Source organism: Setaria italica, chromosome VI (assembly GCF_000263155.2).
Source record: "Setaria italica strain Yugu1 chromosome VI, Setaria_italica_v2.0, whole genome shotgun sequence".
Lineage (NCBI taxonomy): Eukaryota > Viridiplantae > Streptophyta > Magnoliopsida > Poales > Poaceae > Setaria > Setaria italica.
In genome coordinates this window covers 20,761,088-20,766,886 of record NC_028455.1, presented here as the reverse complement: position 1 = coordinate 20,766,886, position 5,799 = coordinate 20,761,088, and the positions used below count along the sequence as shown (strand labels likewise).

General features: G+C 46.6%; 1 pseudogene; it reads right to left on the bottom strand.

The window, feature by feature from the left end:
* Nucleotides 1-2,476: 2,476 nt before the first annotated feature.
* Nucleotides 2,477-5,799, bottom strand: part of LOC111257705 — a 7,784-nt pseudogene continuing 4,461 nt past the window's right edge.

Here is a 5,799-nt window from a genome sequence, read left to right as displayed (position 1 = left end):
GCGTTGAAGTCTGGAGTTTTGCCCTTCTTGATGTAGTGGGTGTCCAGCATCTTCTTGAATGTCTGGAATTGAGTAGCCATCTTCTTAAGCGTCCACGCTTTGACATCCTTCTCGCTATATCCTTGGGGGAATGTGAAATGTCTCTTCACGTCTTCCCACAGCATATTCTTTTCTATCTCTGGAAGGGCGTACGGATTATCGCTTCTGCCCTTCCATTCTCTGATGCTGATAGGCACGTTGTCCCGGACGATTGCCCCGATTTGACTAACGTACTTCTTTGCTACTTTCTCGGGAGCAACTGGCCTGCCCTCTTCTGTAACTTCGGTGATGACAAGCCTCCCTTCTATCACCTTTGTACGACCTCGGGTCTTCTGCCCTTGTGTCAATCCGGAGGGCTAACAGTTCAAGATTCGTTAATTAGTACGTAGTAGTAGCGGTGGCGTGAAACAATACAAGAATGGTTGTATATACCTTGCCGGAACCTTCCGCCATGGCAAGTTGTTGCTGCAGCTGTTGCTCTTCATTCCCATCGGCAGACATGTTGAGGAACATGTCCGCCTGGGTGCCCTCTTCATCCGTGTATGATAGTGGAACGTTGTCGCCACTACCATCACCAGCGATTATCTGCTCCATGATATACCTTGCGGTCTCATCGTCTGCCATTTCAACTATTGCTGGAAACATACATGGAATCATACATGACAGTCATAGAAATCGTCTTAATACAAATTTGTACAAAGTCCTACAAAGTCCGGAATCATACATGTATATAATGAAATCATAAAATAACATGAATCGTACAAAGTTCGGAATATTTATACAAATTTCTATGAATTTCTATGAATTTCTATGAATTTCTACAAATTTCTATGAATTTCTATGAATTTCTATGAATTTCTACGAATTTCTACGAATTTCTACAAATTTCTACGATTTTCTATGAATTTCTACAAATTTTTACGAATTTCTATGAATTTCTACAAATTTCTACGAATTTCTACGAATTTTGACGAATTTCTACGAATTTTGACGAATTTCTACGGCGGCGATAAGGGCGGCGGAGGCGGGACGGCGGCGGTCAGGGCGACGGTTCGGCGGAGGCGGTTCACCGGAACCACGGGCGGTGCCTACTACGTTGTGATGGGCGGCAGGACGGCGGCGATCACGGCGGCTACTCGGCGGCGATCACGACGGCTACAAGGCGGCGATCACGGTAGCTACTCGGCGGGACGGCGGCGATCACGACGGCTACTCGGCGATCTCTGTATCAACTCTAACTTAACAAGCTAACTAGAAATCTAACTTAACAAACTAACTAGAAATCTAAAAATCTAACTTAACAAAATTAGAAATCTAAAAATCTAACTTAACAAAATTACAATTCTATCTAAAAAAAACAAAATTAAAAGAAAACCCTCTCCCGGCGCACCGGCCAGCGCGGCAGACCTCTCGCGCGCGGGGCGGCGGGACGGCGGCGGCCGGGGCGGCGTGACGGCGGGACGGCGGCGGCCGGGCGGCGTGCGGGACAGCGGCGGCCGGGGCGGCGACGAGGACGAAGACGACGACGGCGGGACGACGGCGGCCGAGGCGAAGACGACGACGGCGGCTACAAGGGACGGCGACGAGGGGCGACGAAAGGCGACGAGGATGGAGCCGGCGACGAGGGGCGACGAGGATGCAGCCGACGACGAGGTGGCCGGGGGCGGGGCCCGTTGACGGACGAGGAGGGGATCGAGGAGGGCCGGCCGGGGGACGACGACGGCGCAATGCGGGACGTCGACGGCGCAATGGGGGACGACGACGGCGGCGGCCGGCGAGGGAGGCGGACGGGCGGCGACGGTGGAGAGCGCGGGACTTGCGAAATTTTCGCTAAGTGTGGAACTGGCGGGGGGTAGAAGGGAGTACAGTCCCTTTTACCCCCCCCCCCCCTTTTATCCCGGTTCGTAATGGGACCCGGGACAAAAGAGCCTTTTATCTTGGGTCCCGTCACCAACCGGGATAAAAGGGGTGGGCCTTTTATCCCGGTTGCCAACTGCAACCGGGACAAAAGGTCTTTTTTCCTATTTTTCTTCTCCCGCCTATTTTTTGGAAATGGATTTTATTTTACCTTTTCACTGCATTTCAGGATGAAAAACAAAACCTTCACAGATTTTGTACATGCAAAAATATCTTTAATTAACGAGTAAATTGACAATAAGTATGAAGTAATCATTATTTCTATACCAACTCATGTAGCCTGTAAAATATTTATTTTACTGCATTGCTGTGATCAATAAATTATTCAATTAAATTATTTGAATGCGCAGAAAAATCCATGTTAGTATGTGGTTAACAATGTTCATGTATATCTAAAAAATCTTCACCTAACAAATTTAATAACACATGAAATCATACATAGGGTAAATTACAAATTGTATCAATTAATACACAAAGGTCATGTACATTTAACGCATTACAATACAACGTTGTAAAATTTCTTTTTCACGAAAGTTCCTTGATCATGATCGCGGCGTAAGTACGGAGCCTCTTCTTTGGATAGCAGGATGCTTGGATCAACTTCAACGGCGAATGGAGGCATGCCATCAAACTGATCATAATCATCTGATTGGTCTGTTTTATCCTTGACTCCCACGATTTTTCTTTTACCTGGAAGAACTATGTGGCACTTTGGCTCCCATGTCTCTTCTGGATTCCTCTTGGGTTTGCTGCACATGTCCTTCACATAGAACACCTGATGCACATCATTGGCAAGTACGAATGGGTCATCACTGTATCCAGTCTTGCTCAGATCTACTATTGTCATTCCGTACTGATCTTTGGTGACGGCAGTTAGCTTCACCCAATTGCAAAGAAATAGAGGGATGTACAGCGGTCCGTATTCGAGTTCCCATATCTCCTGTATGAAACCATAATACGACTCCTTGCTATTATTTCTGTCCATGGCATCTATGCGGACACCACTATTCTGGTTCGTGCTTTTCTGGTCCTAGGCTCTCGTGTAAAATGTGTAACCATTTATCTCATAGCCTTGGAATTTGACGATTGTGGTAGCAGGTCCCCTGGCTAACCAGGCAAGCTGTGGGTGAATCTCAGAGTTACCCATAAGTTGTTGGCGCAACCAGGAGGGAAAAGTTTCCATGTGATGACGGGTAAGCCAAGCATCGGATTTAGTCGGGTTTTTGGAAGCTACCATCTGCCTGTGCTGCTCGATATACGGAGACACAAAGGATGACTGTTGTAGAACAGTGTAGTGTGCCTTGTCGAACAAATTAGTATCATTGCTCAAACTTGATTTCCTTCCAAGGGTGCCCATTCCTCGGAGCCTCCCCTCGTGGCGTGAAGTTGGAACCCCAATCGAGTCAATTGAATCAATAAAATCAACACAAAACTCGATCACCTCCTCTGTTCCATATCCCCTGGCGATGCTTCCTTCTGGACGGGCACGATTACGAACATAGTTTTTTAGGACTGCCATGAACCTCTCGAAAGGCCACATATTGTGCAGGTATACAGGTCCGAGAATACCAATCTCTTTTACTAGGTGAACCAGTAAGTGCGTCATAATATTGAAGAAGGATGGTGGAAATAACAACTCAAAACTGACAAGACATTGCACCACATCGTTCTGTAGCTTTGATAGCTTGGATGGATCGATTGCCTTCTGCGAAATTGCATTGAGAAACGCGCATAGCTTTAAGAGCGGCAACCGGACATTTTCTGGTAGAACACCCCTCAGTGCAACCGGAAGCAACTGGGTCATCAACATGTGGCAGTCATGAGCCTTGAGATTTGTAAACTTCTTTTGTTTCATATTTATTATTCCCTTTATATTCGAGGAGTACCCAGACGGGACCTTCATACTATTCAAGCATTCAAACATGCTATCCTTCTCCTCCTTGCTGAGAGTGTAACTGGCAGGACGTAAGTAGTGCTGTCCATTATCTCTCTTTTCCTGATGTAGGTCATCTCGTTGCCCCATGGCTTTCAGGTCCTGTCGTGCTTCCAATGTATCTTTTGAGGTTCCATAAACACCCATGAAGCCTAGCACGTTCACGCAAAGATTCTTCGTCAGGTGCATAACGTCTATTGCGTTGCGAACCTCTAGAATTTCCCAATAAGGTAGCTCCCAAAATATTGACTTTTTCTTCCACATGGATGCATAACCGTTATCGTCGTTCGGAACAGGTTGGCTACCAAGTCCCTTTCCGAAGACTACATATACATCCTTCATCATCTCGAACACACGCTTTCCATTACGGTGTGCAGGTTTTTTACGATGGTCTGGCGTCCCTTTGAAATGCATCCCGCTCTTTCTCAGCTGGTGGTGAGCAGGGAGAAATCGACGATGACCCATATAGACGACCTTCTTACAGTACTTCAAGTACATGCTGTCTGTGTCGTCTAAACAGTGGGTGCATTCCCGATATCCCTTATTTGTCTGTCCTGAAAGGTTACTCAATGCAGGCAATCGTTGATGGTTACGAACAACAGTGCTCGTAGATTAAAGATCTCTTGTCTATCCTCATCCCACACACGTACACCTTCTTCCTTCCAGAGCTGTAAAAGGTCATCAACCAACGGCCTTAGGTACACGTCAATGTCGTTGCCGGGTTGTTTTGGGCCTTGGATAAGCGCCGGCATCATAATGAACTTCCGCTTCATGCACAGCCAAGGAGGAAGGTTTAACATACAAAGGGTCACAGGCCAAGTACTATGACCACTACTCAATTCACCGAATGGATTGAATCCATCAGTGCTTAAACCAAACCTTATGTTCCTTGCTTCACTTTCAAAGTCTAGGAATGTTCTATCAATTGATCTCCACTGTGCCCCATCTGCGGGGTGTCTCAGCATCTCATCTTCCTTAAGGTCTTTTTTGTGCCATCGCATCAACTTAGCATTCGCCTTGTTCCTGAACAAGCGCTTCAAGCGTGGTATTATAGGGAAATACCACATCACCTTCGCGGGAACTCTCTTCTTGGGAGACTGCCCCTCGACATCACCAGGATCATCTCGCCTGATCTTATACCGCAGGGCTTCGCAGACGGGACAAGCATCCAATTTCTCGTATTCATCACCACGATAGAGGATACAGTCATTAGGGCATGCGTGTATCTTCTGAACATCCAATCCGAGAGGGCAAATAATCTGTTTAGCTTCATATGTTGTGGACGGTAATTCATTATTCTCGGGGAGAATCTTCTTGACAATGTTCAACATCCCCTGAAATGCCTTATCGGACACACCATTTTTTGCCTTCCATTGCACAAATTCTAGTGTCGTACCTAGTTTTTTATGACCCTGCTGGCAACCTGGGTACAACAATTTTTGGTGATCATCTATCATGCGCTGCAACTTTGCTGCTTCCTTCTCAGTTTCGCAATCTCTGTATGCATCTCGTATCACCTGACCAAGGTCATCAGTAGGGTCATTTTCTGCAAACTCATCTTCATCAGCCTCGCCCATTGTAGTACCTGCAAAAGCTTGGCCTGCAACCCAGTCCGGAATGGTGTCATCTTCCTCCTCCTCCTCGCCATCTTCAATTACAACCCCTAGTTCACCGTGCTTGGTCCAAACCAAATAGTTAGGCATGAAACCGTATTTAAACAAGTGGCTGTGAATAGTCCCCCAGGAATCCTTTGAATACTCCTTCCTATTATTGCATTGGAAGCATAGACAACATACGAACCCATTCTCTGGCTTGTTCGCTTTTGCCACTTCGAGAAAATAATGCAAGCCATCAATAAACACCTTGCTCCGCCTGTCTGCACTGATGCTCTTTCCTAGTCCATCTGCATC